This window comes from Anolis sagrei, chromosome 1 (genome assembly GCF_037176765.1).
Source record: "Anolis sagrei isolate rAnoSag1 chromosome 1, rAnoSag1.mat, whole genome shotgun sequence".
NCBI lineage: Eukaryota > Metazoa > Chordata > Lepidosauria > Squamata > Dactyloidae > Anolis > Anolis sagrei.
The window spans coordinates 24,934,377-24,947,853 of NC_090021.1; positions in this window are offsets into that span (position 1 = coordinate 24,934,377).

Sequence of the window (13,477 nt, forward strand, 5' to 3'; positions counted from 1 at the left end):
TGTCCAAATTTGACTAATGGTGGGATTGGGGGGAGGGGTTATTTTAACATTTGGGAGTTGTAGTTGCTGGGATTTATAGTTCACCTACAATCAAAGAGCATTCTGAACTCCACCGACGATGGAATTGAACCAATCCTGGCACACAGAACTCCCACAATCAACAGAAAATACTGGAAGGGTTTGGTGGGCACTGACCTTGAGTTTTGGAGTTGTAGTTCACCTATATCCAGAGAGCACTGCGGACTCAAACAATGATGGAGCTGGACCAAACTGGCACGAATACTCAATATGCCCAAATATGAACACTGGTGGAGTTTGGGGAAAATAGACCTTGACATTTGGGAGTTGTAGTCACTGGGATTTATAGTTCACCTACAATCAAAGAGCATTCTGAACCCCACCTACAATAGAATTGGGCCAAACTTCCCACTCAGAACCTCCATGCCCAACAGAAAATATTGTGTTTTCTGATGGTTTTTGGCGACCTCTCTGACACTTCCCTCGCGACCCCCCCCCCCCCCCCCCGGGCCTGAGGCCAGGAATTGTGGGAGTTGGAGCTTGAGAAATACTGCTCTACGGCTTAGCTGTAGTTTTGTGATTTTTGTATCTGTACTCCACTTAGTGAGCATTAATAATTAGCTTTCCCCCAAGCCCCCCCCCCCCAGATGTATTAGATAATAGTCTTCAATATACTCAGACAGCATGAGCAAATGTTTTATCATAATGGGGAGGGGGGGAATGATTCTACTTTCCATTGTTTGTCTGAATATCTGTCTCTCCTCACATCCTACTGGCATGGCTAGAGATTACAAAGGTTGCCATCCAAAACAAGTGGAGGGCACCAGGTTAGAGAGAGCTACACTCGAAACAAAGAACCTTGGCATTATTCACAAAGTGTCTGCATCATGTTTTGTTTAAACTGTATTATGTCTATTCTTTATTGATGAATGAAAAGGTGACAGCAGAAACGCAAAAACAAGTGAACAAGATGGATAACGAAAGACAAATGCCACAAAACTGGTTATGAATTTTGTATCAGAAGAAAACAGATAGTTGGGTTGCTGTGAGTATTCCGGGCTGTATGGCCATGTTCCAGAAGCATTCTCCCCTGATGTTTCGCCCACGAATAATACACTCTCAAATAATGTGCTGTGTCCAAGTTGGTTCATAAAGTGCTCTGCTACGACTGACTTTTCTGATTGAATCAGTCTGCAGTGCCTTTCATGTTCCTTCATTTGTGTTTGGTTAATGCTACTGTGTTTGGTAGTCCCTTTGTAGACTACCACAGCTGCACATAGGGACCACCAAACATAGGGACCACCAAATGCAGCACTATCCAAACCCGAATCAAGGAACATGAAAGGCCCTCCCGACTAATTCAACCAGAGAAGTCAGCCATAGCAGAGCACTTGATGAACCAACCTGAACACACCATATTATTTGAGAACACAGAAATATTGGACCACTCTAATGACCACCATGTCAGACTACACAGAGAAGCCATTTAAATCCACAAAGATGTGGACAATTTCAACAGAAAGGATGAAACGGTTAAAATCAACAAAATCTGGCTACCAGTATTAAGAAAAACTCTAAAATCAAGATAGTAAATAAAGAAAAACACTCAAAATACAAGGAAATTTCAGGGCATGAAACAATAAGGACCAGCTAACATCTCCCAACAAAGGATTCCCCCGAGCAGGAAGCAGCCAGGCTTTGAAGCTGAAAGGCCATTCAGTGTTAATCATGGTGGCCAGTTGCAACATTCACACTTGCTTTAGGCAGACAAGTGTTCTTTCTCCCACTATAGACATTCCACAGATATATAAACTCACTTGCTTAGTTTCCAACAGACCTCACAACCTGTGGGCAAAACGTCAAGAGAGAATGCTTCTGGTACATGGCTATACAGCCCGGAAAACTCACAGCAACTCAGTGATTCCAGCCATGAAAGCTTTCAACAACACATTAATCAGAGAGTTGTCATACTAAAGTTAATTGGGTCATTAATTAGGACAAAAGATCATTCCAAAGGTTGCTATGAGATACAAGGGGATGATAAATAATATTTTGAATGGACAACATAAGAAAAGGTTTTAGTAAATGAGTCATCCAGTTGTTTCTATACTTTTCGATTTGTACAGCTAACTTCTCCATAAGTGTTATGAGTAAGAAATCCATTACCCTTTCCAATTTTTTGGCAATTAATAGTTTAGATGCAACACAAAAGAAACCTTTCAGATCTTTGTTTTAAAAAAGAGTTACATTCTCCCTACAACATTGTAATAGGCCGCACTTTTGCAGAAACATATTGATTAGAAATTTAGACTTCCTCAAAAACTAATACCCAGAATTGGTGAACATTAGAGCAAAACCACCACATTTGACAATAAAAGCCTTTGCCTTTCTTGCATCTCTAGCAAATATTTGTTGAAATATGACTTAATCTTAATTCAGTGAGGTACCATCTGTTAACTCTTTTAATCATAAGAAACTATTTTAGGGAACTGTTTTATGGAATCATATGGAACTATTTTAAATATGTCTATGGAATGAGGTGATATAGGACTCTGTGAACGTAACATACTCCTAAAGTGTCTGTCACCAGAAATTTAACATGCAGATTTGATAAATGTGGATTTGATATTTTTATTTTTTGTTCCATGTCAGGAGTGACTTGAGAAACTGCAAGTCGCTTTTGGTGTGAGATAATTGTCTGTCTGCAAGGACATTGCCCAGGGGGCGCAAAGATGTTTTTGATTATTTTACCATCCTTGTAGGAGGCTTCTCTCATTTCCCTGCACGGGGAGCCGGAGCTGACAGAGGGAGCTCATCCACACTCTCCCCGGATTTGAACCTGCGACGTGTTGGTCTTCCTGCCAGCACAAGGGTTTAACCCATTGTACCACTGGGGATTCCAGTGGATTTGATGATATGTGTGGATATGAATGGAATTGTATGGAAGAATGACTGAATAATTTTGGAGATACCATTCTAAAATATTAAGGTCTGTAATAGCTAACTACCTGCTTGCTGGAACTGTAATTAAAAGTTGCTAGTGAGAACTGTGATAAGAACTGTGACAGTGATAAGAGAAATGTTTACAATGTTAAGAAGGAAGTCAACAGAAGGCTAACACCAATCAAGAAGAATCGGTATCTGGCCAAGAAACTGAGATGGAGCCAGGACGGAAGACATCTATCATTAATTTACAACTTTGGGACTACATCAGCAGAATATTCATATGAAAGACTCAATCTAATAATTCTCAAATTGTGACAGACAGACAGAGACGCTGGGTTGTGAGTCCTCACTACCTCTGAGGATGCTTGCCATAGATCCAGGCAAAACATCAGGAGAGAATGCCTCTACACCATGGCTATATAGCCCGAAAAAATCTACAACAACCCAGTGATTCCAGCCATGAAAGCCTTCGACAAGACAGAGACGCTGTTCACCCGCTATGCTCTGGTTCATAGGAAGGACAGAGATGGTGTATGGGAGTGTCAGATATGCTATGGGAAAGCTGGATTCTGTACACTTTGGGGCTTCTCTCTCAAGGGAACAGAAAGGAGCGCATTTTGGAGTCATTTTACGTTTCAGGGAGTCTGGTTCTGCTATATGGAAAACAGAGATCTGTTCCTTGGCATTGTTCTTAGGGAAAGGATGTATTTTGGTGTTTTGAAGTTTTGGCGTTATTGAAGTTTTGGAACTATGTGTTGACAGACTGCAGGAAAGCAGGGCCTGGCCTAAGCAGGTTCTTCTCCAAGGAGGGAGAAAAGGATATGGTAATATTTGGATGCATGAGGATGGATGAATGTTCACATGTGTGTGAATGCTGAGTAAAAATGTAATACTCCATTGCTTGTTTGATAGCCAGTATAACTGTAAGTTGTTTGTGAATCCAATGTAGTTGCATAGAATCTGTATGTCTGTATGTCCAATGTCATTCTTTGTGTAAAAGTGTAGAAGTTCTGTAAAAGTTCTGATCGACCCTCTCACACTGGGAATTGCAATAAAAAGAACCCTTGTTTTAAAGTTATAGAATAGTTATTTAATGACATGTCCTGTACATGTATACAAAAATATTTTCCGCAGTCTCATTCTTTCTATAGGGATACCTAAATCCTTTCCCCAAACTAAATTGATAACAAACCTAATGCCTCAATATTTTAAATCTTTGACATGGGCATCATTTTTATCCACCAATTATCCTTTAGCCACTTTTAAAACAATGTCTACAGCACCCATAACACTAAACATCTGATTCATCTTTTCTTCTTATTCCCCATGTTGGGACACATTCATTATCCCTCTTTTACTTAATTATTTTCCATTAACTGCAGTTCAAGCAATTGATAAAGTTGCCATACAACCCTTTATTTTGAAAAGTCTTATATTTATTATGGAGCAACACAACTCCATGAAAAGTAACAGATATTCCAACGATATCCTTCCGGCCACAAAAAATTATGTCCCTATTCTCCTTTGCTATTTATAAAGCCTGCAAACATTTCTAGGCTTATGCCTTGGATGAGGAATGGAATTATCTGCTTATTAGTCTCCTAACCCATCATGCATTCCCTGCTGGAGGTGCTGAGACAAACAGAACACCAAGTTAAGTTGTTCCTAACACTGAGGTCAGAAGTTTGGGGAGTCTCGACGCTAGTACGAATTTCTGAGCAGCGCACATTAAGAGAAGCTCCTTAGGCATGCCTCGGCGTTTGTAAACAATCTATTTCTGAAAAGATCTGTTCATCAAGAGAAATACCTGGTCTTGTCATAAATCATTCAACAAGCGACAGGGCTTGCGAGAGGAGAGGGAGAAACTAAAACATATTGGCACTGCTTTCTGCAGAAAACATGAGCCACATCTTGATTAGAACACACTAGGGATATTGACTAAAATAATGCATGCACTAGAAGTACTAATGTATAAATCAACCTCATGAATAAGTTGAGAACACATTTTGGAGTTAAAATTACGAATGTTTATATGACCCATGGATAAATTGAGTGTCATTTTGCAGAGTGGCAAAAACGCCAGGGCATTCAGTGGAGAGAGTAGAGAGAGTTGATGCTTCTTTTAAGTTCTCATGGGATGAACTAAGCTCTTGCCTTTGACTACTCAGGAGAAACTGTGGTTTCTTTTTTTTAAAAAAAGTTAAGGTTCATTACAGATGCTATCCATGAACCTTAACAGCCCAGTTTTTTTTTGTTTGGGGGGGGGGGGGCTTTTATGTGATTTCAGAATCCACAAGAAGCTAGGGTTCGGGCGCCCAGCATGTCAAGCTTTCCAGAAGGCTGAATGAGACACAGATGGGTAGAAGGAAAAATTAGAGGGTTTATTATCAATGGCTAGAAAGGATGTCGGCAGAGAAAGCACTCCGAAGTACTGACATACCACAATTATAAGCATACCTATTACATTTGTCAACTATCTGGGATACTCATGCTGGCTCCTGATTGGCTTAACAACTGTCCCACTAGGATTTGTTTCTATGTTGCCTGGGGATTCCCTCTGACGTCGCCACTGTTTAGTCTCCGCCTTGGCAGGAAACTCAAACAAAACTTTAATGGGTTATTTGAAGAGTTACTCCATTTATCTATCCGCTCCCGAGAGGTGCGCAATTGGGCGCAGTTTTGCAATCAATAATGGGCCTAACATCTTGGCTCCAGTGGAGACAAAAGGTGTTACTCAAAATAAACAACGAGTGCTTTAGGGAGATGGCTTTTTCTAATGGGTGCCACAAGATGAGTTTAGCTGAGAGCATGGAAGAGGAATCGTTCCCACAGATAGCCTAGAGCATATCAGGTAAAACAGAAAAGGACTCAGGAGTTCTGAGACAAACCAAGCCTTCCACATTTTTTTGTAAATGGATTATGGTAATTTGGAGCATTGTTTCCTGGAATTCAAGCTTTCCAAAGAAATTCATGAAGGACTACTACAGGGCAGAAATGGCAAAAGTGGACATGCTGTACATATCCATGGAACTGCACCTCATAATTCATATTTTGGGATCTGGGTTTTCAACAACAGGGTCATATAAAATTACTAAAATTTCTAGACTTATACATGAGCCACATCATCATCCAGGAAAATATATTGGAAATTTTAGGTTCAAATGACCCTGATCCCTTAAACCTGTGGGTCACCAGGTGTTTGGCCTACAACTCTCAGAAATCGCAGCCAATTTACCATCTCTTAGGATTTCTGGGAGTTGAAGACCGAAACATCTGGCAACCCACAGGTTGAGAACCACTACCTTAAACCTTCAGAGCCACAGCTGGTGGCAATAAAGAGCATCACTCTCTATGGGATTTTCTCTTGAGGAAGATGCTGAGGATATGAAAGATGAGGATGTGGCTTTTGTACTTTTAATACTTGTCCAAAGTTGTATCCACACTGCAGAATTATGGCAGTTCTGGGAATTTTTGTTTTGTGAGATGTTTACCCTCCTTTGACAGATCAGTGAACACCATACAGCAATGAAAGCATCATCTGTGACAAGAGAACATAGAAGAGGCATCCCACTATGGAAGAAGTGCCACAATGGGGGCAGACCTCACTACTTTCTATCCAAGTACCAAAAACTATTCACTTTTCCACATAGTTACCAGATAATTGGATACATTTCTGCCAACGATGAACAAGTTTTTTTTAAGTTGTCACAGAAGAAGTCGACACTCTGTTTCCACAACCAGCATCTCACAGTTCTCTCAACATCTTCATCAGAAGCATAATGACGTCCCCGCAGATCTTCTTTCATTATCGGGAACAGATGGAAGTCAGGTGGCACTAAATCTGGACTGTATGATGTTGTACAGTGGTGAGATCCAGTCTCTGAAGTTTCAAGTTTGTGTGCTTTTATTTCAGGCATCAGCATCCTGGTACCCATCATGCATGGATCTTCCGATAGCCAAGCAAAGCAATAATATAACCCACACATTCTTGTGAAATGCCAATTATGCTTGAAATTTCTCTCTGGGTGATACGAAGATCGTCTTGAATCAATCTATCAACCTTTTGCTTGTGAAACCCAGTGGTTGCTGTCACAGGACGTCAAACTCTTCGTTTTTCATGCAAGTCAGATGTTCCCACCTCAACATCTTTAAACTTACTCGCCCAACGATGCACAGTACTCACATTAACACAATCACCATAATCAGTTTGCATTCTCTGATGAATCTCCTTTGGGGTGACATCTTCTGCTGTGAAGAATTCAATGACTGCACGTTGCTTAAGTCGCATTGATCGACCGTCTGCGCAGGGTTCCATATTTTGGACTTTATCAGCTGTTCAATGCTAAGGCTTCCTGCCAAAATGGAACTGTAGAGGAGAGTCTACTAAACAAGCCAATACCTGCTGCATACCAGTACTGCCACCTGGTGAGGAGTTACAAAGGTGGAGGCATTACTTTTCATTCAACCCTCGTATAACTGGATCAAAAAGTTTTACCTAGATAGGCTCTGCAGTCCCAAATAATTGGAGGTAAACAGACAAGTCTATGGATTTTATAATGGTTCAAATTGAGAAAATATTTTAATATGCTTTTATCCTGGTGAGCATTTCATCTCTTAGCTGGTACTGGTATTGTTTGCTGCATGCTTTCATAACAGGATGAATTGGAATGGAGAAGAGGGTGAGTTATTCATTCACAGGCTTCCCACATTTGTTTTTAAGCATATAGAAGGGGAGGAGGTCATGATTTAGAAAGGGGCCATGACTCTACTAGTGTTTTCATTTTTTAAAAGAAGTAATTACATAATTTTCCCAGCCTGAATCATCTCCCCTCTAGAGAACCATTTACTTTTTTTAAAATAACAGGAGATTTTATTGTGGATTTTCTGCCTACATTTTGGCTTTTAGAAATCTGAATAAAATATGTGTTGTTAACTGCCAACAAAATAACTTTGACTTATGGTGACCCTATGAATGAGACAGCTCCAAACCACCCTATCACCTATTTACTTACTTAGGTGATCCCTTGTTGTCCGAGTATGATGGCCTTCCAAGTGTAGTGTCTTGGCGGTGGATACATAGGTGACTGTGGAGCCCTATACTTAGAATCATAGAATCATAGAGTTGGAAGAGACCTCATGGGCCATCCAGTCCACCCCCCTGCCAAGAAGCAGGAAAATTGCATTCAAAGCAAAGAACTTGACCCGCCTGTTCTTTTACAATGAGGGTATTGGTTTCCAGATCAAAGGCGGTCCTGGACAGGGTTAGCTTGATGCATCTCCTTCCTCTTGACACGTTTCTTCCCTTTGCCCTCCATTTATGCCTCTTTAAATTCCATAGCACTGTTGGTCACAGCTGACCTCCAGTTAGAGCACTCAAGGGCCAGGGTTTCCCAGTTCTTGCTATCTATGCCATAGTTTTTAAGGTTGGCATTAAGCCTATATTTAAATCTCTTTTCCTGTCCACCAACATTCTGTTTCCCATTCTTGAGTTGGGAGTATAGTAACTGTTTTGGGAGATAGTGATCGGGCATTAGGACAACGTGACCAGTCCAGTGGAGTTGATGTCGTAAGAGCATCGCTTCAATGCTGGTGGTCTTTGCTTCTTCCACCACGTTGACATTTATCTGTCTGTCTTCCCAAGACATTTGCAGGATTTTTCAGACGCAATGCTGATGGAATCATTCCAGGAGTTGAGTTGACTTCTGTAGGCAGTCCACATTTCGCAGGCATTTAACAGGGTCACCTATAGTCCGGTAACCTAGAGTCCTGCTAAAATCTTTCAACTCAGCCACTTGGATCTGTCCACAGAGAATGTGGTCTTCCTCCCTCTTCTCTTACTCTCCTACCAAACATGACTGTCTTTTATGGTGAGCCATGTTTTCTTATGATACGGCAACCTTAGTTTAACCATCTTGGCTTTTAGTGAGAGTTCAGGCTTGTTTGCCTCTAGGTTCTTACCTTTTCAGCATCTGTAGAACTCTTCTCCTGAACTGCATTCCAAATGTGTTGATTTTTTTCTCTATTACCCTTTTTTTTACTATCCAGCTTTCACAATAATACACAAAAACTGGACATTCAATGCTAGGGACAATTCTAACAATTCTATCCAATAACATTTTTATACTCCAGGGTCTTGTCTAGTTCCTTCATAACTGCCTTTAAACGTTCTAGTGTTCTGATTTCTTGATTGTAGTCTCCATTCCGATTAATGGCTGTGTCAAATTAACCATTTAAATAACTTCATCATCCATTTTAAATTTTTCTAAACTATCTGTGGTTATTATTTTTGTTTTCATAATGTTCACCCAGTTTACCTGTCCGAACGGATTCTCCCCTATGAACCATCAAGGTTGTTAAGATCTTCTGGAGGGGCCCTGCTCTTGGTCCCACCACCTTCGCAATAGGGACAGGGCCTTCTCGGTGGTGGCCCCTCGGCTCTGGAACTCTCTCCCGTTGGAGATTAGATCTGCCCCTTCCCTCCTGACTTTCAGAAAGCTGGTAAAATCTTGGCTTTGGAATATAGCATTTGCAGAATGATGATTGAGTCAATAACGGCTGACCACACTGGCGGATGGTGATGAATTTGTGATTTTATTCTGATGACCTGGCTTTTGTAATTGTATGATCTGTATTTTAATGTATTTTTCTATTAATGTATTATGATGCTATTATGTTTATTCTATGTGTGTGTGAATTTTCTGCTGTTAGCCGGCCTGAGTCCCTCTTCGGAGGTTGAGAAGACCGGATTATAAAAGCTCTAAATAAATAAATAAATAAATAAATAAATTCATTTGCAAACCTATCTCTGCACTTTCTTCCTTGACTTTCTTTGGTAATCATCCCACGCTTTGCTATTTTCTGCTAATATTATGGTGTTATTTGCATATCTTAAATTGTGAATGCTCCTTCCTCCAATTTTTCTGACTACTTCCTCTCAGTCTAACCCAGTTTTATGAATATGTTGTACAAGATAAAGACATTCCCTGAGTTACAAACATCTGACTTACAAACAATGCATAGTTAAGAACATGAGTGAGATAACAGGAAGTGAGAGAAATCTATCCCTCGGAAAGAGTAATCACACTTGAAAGAGTTAACGAACACACGTATTGCAACAACGGCAACGTTAGCAGCAGCAAACAACAACAATAACATCAACAGGTGTCTAGACTGAAGCTTTATCAGCAATCCTTATTTCCACAACAAGACAATTTTTTCAGACTCCAATTATCACAAGGACAAAATGTGAGGTGAAATCTTTTGAACATCTATCACCCCTATCACTTTTTTTTTGCTGTCTGTGTCCTATTCAGAAGATGTAACTGCTTGTCATTGTGAATTGTTTGAATTGTTTGTAAATTGGATGTTTGTAATTTGAAGACTGCCTGTCTAGAGTATATTTCGGAGGAAGGAGTTGGCAAAACCATCGAAGTACTTTACCTAAACCCACCCTATGAAATTATTGGGGTCACCATGAATTAATGGGCAACCTGAAGGCAAGCTAGGGCTCCTTTGACACAGCTGTATGAAATCCACATTGAATTGTGGGCTCAGATAACCCAGTTCAGAGCAGATATTGTGGATTATCTGCCTTGATATTCTGAATTATATGACTGTGCGGAAGTGCCCTAAGGCCCCTTCTACACTGCACTACATCCTAGGATCAGATCCCAGATTATCTGCTTTAAACTGGATTATATGAGTCTCAATGGCCAGGTAATCTGGGATAAGAAGATAATCTGGGATCAGATCCTGGGATATAGGGGCAGTGCGGAAGGGGCCACAGACACACACATGGCTGTCACAACATGAATGGAGCTCTCCCCACATGGTGCATTTTTGAGCCACACATTATTAAGAATTCATCATAATCCATGCATGAATAAAACATGAGAAAGATAATGCAAAAATGAAAAGGAAGTTGACGGTGGAAATTACAAAAATAAACTCCTGTCCAGCACGATATAATGAGAATAAAATATAAATGGTATTGATTTTCCTAAGATGTGGACAGCTAATTCAAGTCTTTGTCAGTATTCCTTTACAGCTCTGTCCAGAAATTTCAATAAATCTAAACTATCCTGTGGACATAAATCTTAAGCCAATACTTGAATCAAGGACTCTCCTGCTTCCTGTGTTCCTTGTGATTTTGCTGCTAAGCAGCTGTCTGATTACTGGCTCCCATGCCAGGTTTTTTAAAAAGAAGAAAAAGCTATAAAATAGAAAAGTATTTTGTCGTTTGTTTTATGAGCCCCGAAGAGAGTTAACAAGAGGTCAGGAGCTTTGCTTAGATGAGCTGCTGGGCATCGCGAAACAAGGTAACAAAACAAGTCAGACCAAAGCAGAGAGATAAGTTTGAAAATGCAGATTTACCAACTGGACAAAGGCATTATCAGACATCCCACTCCTTAAAAAAAAGATCTCAACACAAAGTACAATATATATTAGGTTCTTGTGGGTTTTTTCGGGCTATAGAGCCATGTTCTAGAGGCATTTCTCCTGACGTTTCGCCTGCATCTATGGCAAGCATCCTCAGAGGTTGTGAGGTCTGTTGGAAGTAGGAAAAATGGGTTTATATATATCTGTGGAATGGCTGGGGTGGGGCAAGGAGCTCTTCCCTGCTGCAGTTAAGTGTGAATGTTTAGCTGATCACCTTCATTAGCATTTGAAGGCCTGCCTGAGCCTGGGAAAATCTGTTGCTGGGAGGTGTTAATCTGTGCCTGGTTTTTTCCTCTCTGTTGTTTAGCTGTTATACACCAACAACCACCATGTCAGACTACACAGAGAAGCCATTGAAATCCACAAGCATGTGGACAATTTCAACAGAAAGGAAGAGACCATGAAAATGAACAAAATCTGGCTACCAGTATTAAAAAACTCTAAAATTATAACAGCTAAACAACAGAGAGGAAAAAACCAGGCACAGATTAACACCTCCCAGCAACAGATTTTCCCAGGCTCAGGCAGGCCTTCAAATGCTAATGAAGGTGATCAGCTAAACATTCACACCTAACTGCAGCAGGGAAGAGCTCCTTGCCCCACCCCAGCCATTCCACAGATATATATAAACCCATTTTTCCTACTTCCAACAGACCTCACAACCTCTGAGGATGCTTGCCATAGATGCAGGCGAAACGTCAGGAGAAATGCCTCTAGAACATGGCTCTATAGCCCGAAAAAACCCACAAGAACCTAGTGATTCCAGCCATGAAAGCCTTCGACAATACAATATATATTACTTATTGGGTTGTTGTAGGTTTTTTCGGGCTATATGGCTATATGTTCTAGAGGCATTTTCTCCTGACGTTTCGCCTGCATCTATGGCAAACATCTTCAGAGGTAAACTCAGAGGGAGGGGGCTGATCTAATATCCCTGAGGAGGGCGTTCCACAACCGAGAGGCCACCACGCCTGTCACGCCTGTTCATCATGTATGTATGTGATGTACTGCCAGTTCAATACACAAGAGAGAAAAAATCCACTTTAAATTCGGTTTCTATCCTCCTGCAGAATTCTGGGGTTTGTAGTTTAGTCAGGCTGTTAAGGGCTCCTCTGTAAACTACAAACCACAGAATTCTGCAAGAGGCAGAAACTGGATTTTAAGTGGATTTATTTCTCAAGTGTGATGAGGCCCACCATACTTAAAATTTGGGAATGATAAAATAGCTAATAATAATACAGTAATACAATTTATTTATATCATTATTTTATTGGATTCACATCCCAACTTTGTCCAAGAATGGAATAATAATAATAATAATAATAATAATAATAACAATAATAATAATAATGAAAATAATAATATATTTCATTGATTGATTGATGATATTTCTATCCCACCTTTCTCAGCCTGAAGGCGACTCAAGGTGGCTTACAAATTGGCAGCCATTTGATGCCACAACAGTCATAAATACAATTAAGAAGTTTGGTTCCATCTGATGAGCGTAGGGGGTTTAAGCTATGGTTTTTTGGTCTGTAGATGACCTTTGTGGCATCTTCATCTCTATGATACTTCATCTTGTTGGTGGGAAGCTTCCCACCGGAGTGGAAATCATCTATTGGATTGATGGCAAGCTATTTAACCTCAGCCGACTGAAAGCCAAAACCAAGGTCACAACAACATCTGTTATAGAACTCCAATATGCTGATGACAACGTCGTCTGTGCACATTTAGAAGCCACATCTAAGCACCTTTGCAGAAGCATATGAGAAGCACATTATAAAAATCCATACAAAAACCATTAATTTGTATTAATTTATTTTCTAGATTTATATTCCACCTTTCTCCCAGATTGGAATAGCAATAGAACTCCAATATGCTGATGACAACATTGTCTGTGCACATTTAGAAGAAGACCTACAAGCCACATCTAAACACCTTTGCAGAAGCATATGAGAAGCACATTATAAAAATCCATACAAAAACCATTAATTTGTATTAATTAATTGATTGGTTGCATTTATTTTCTAGATTCATATTCCACCTTTCTCCCAGATTGGAATAACAACAGAAC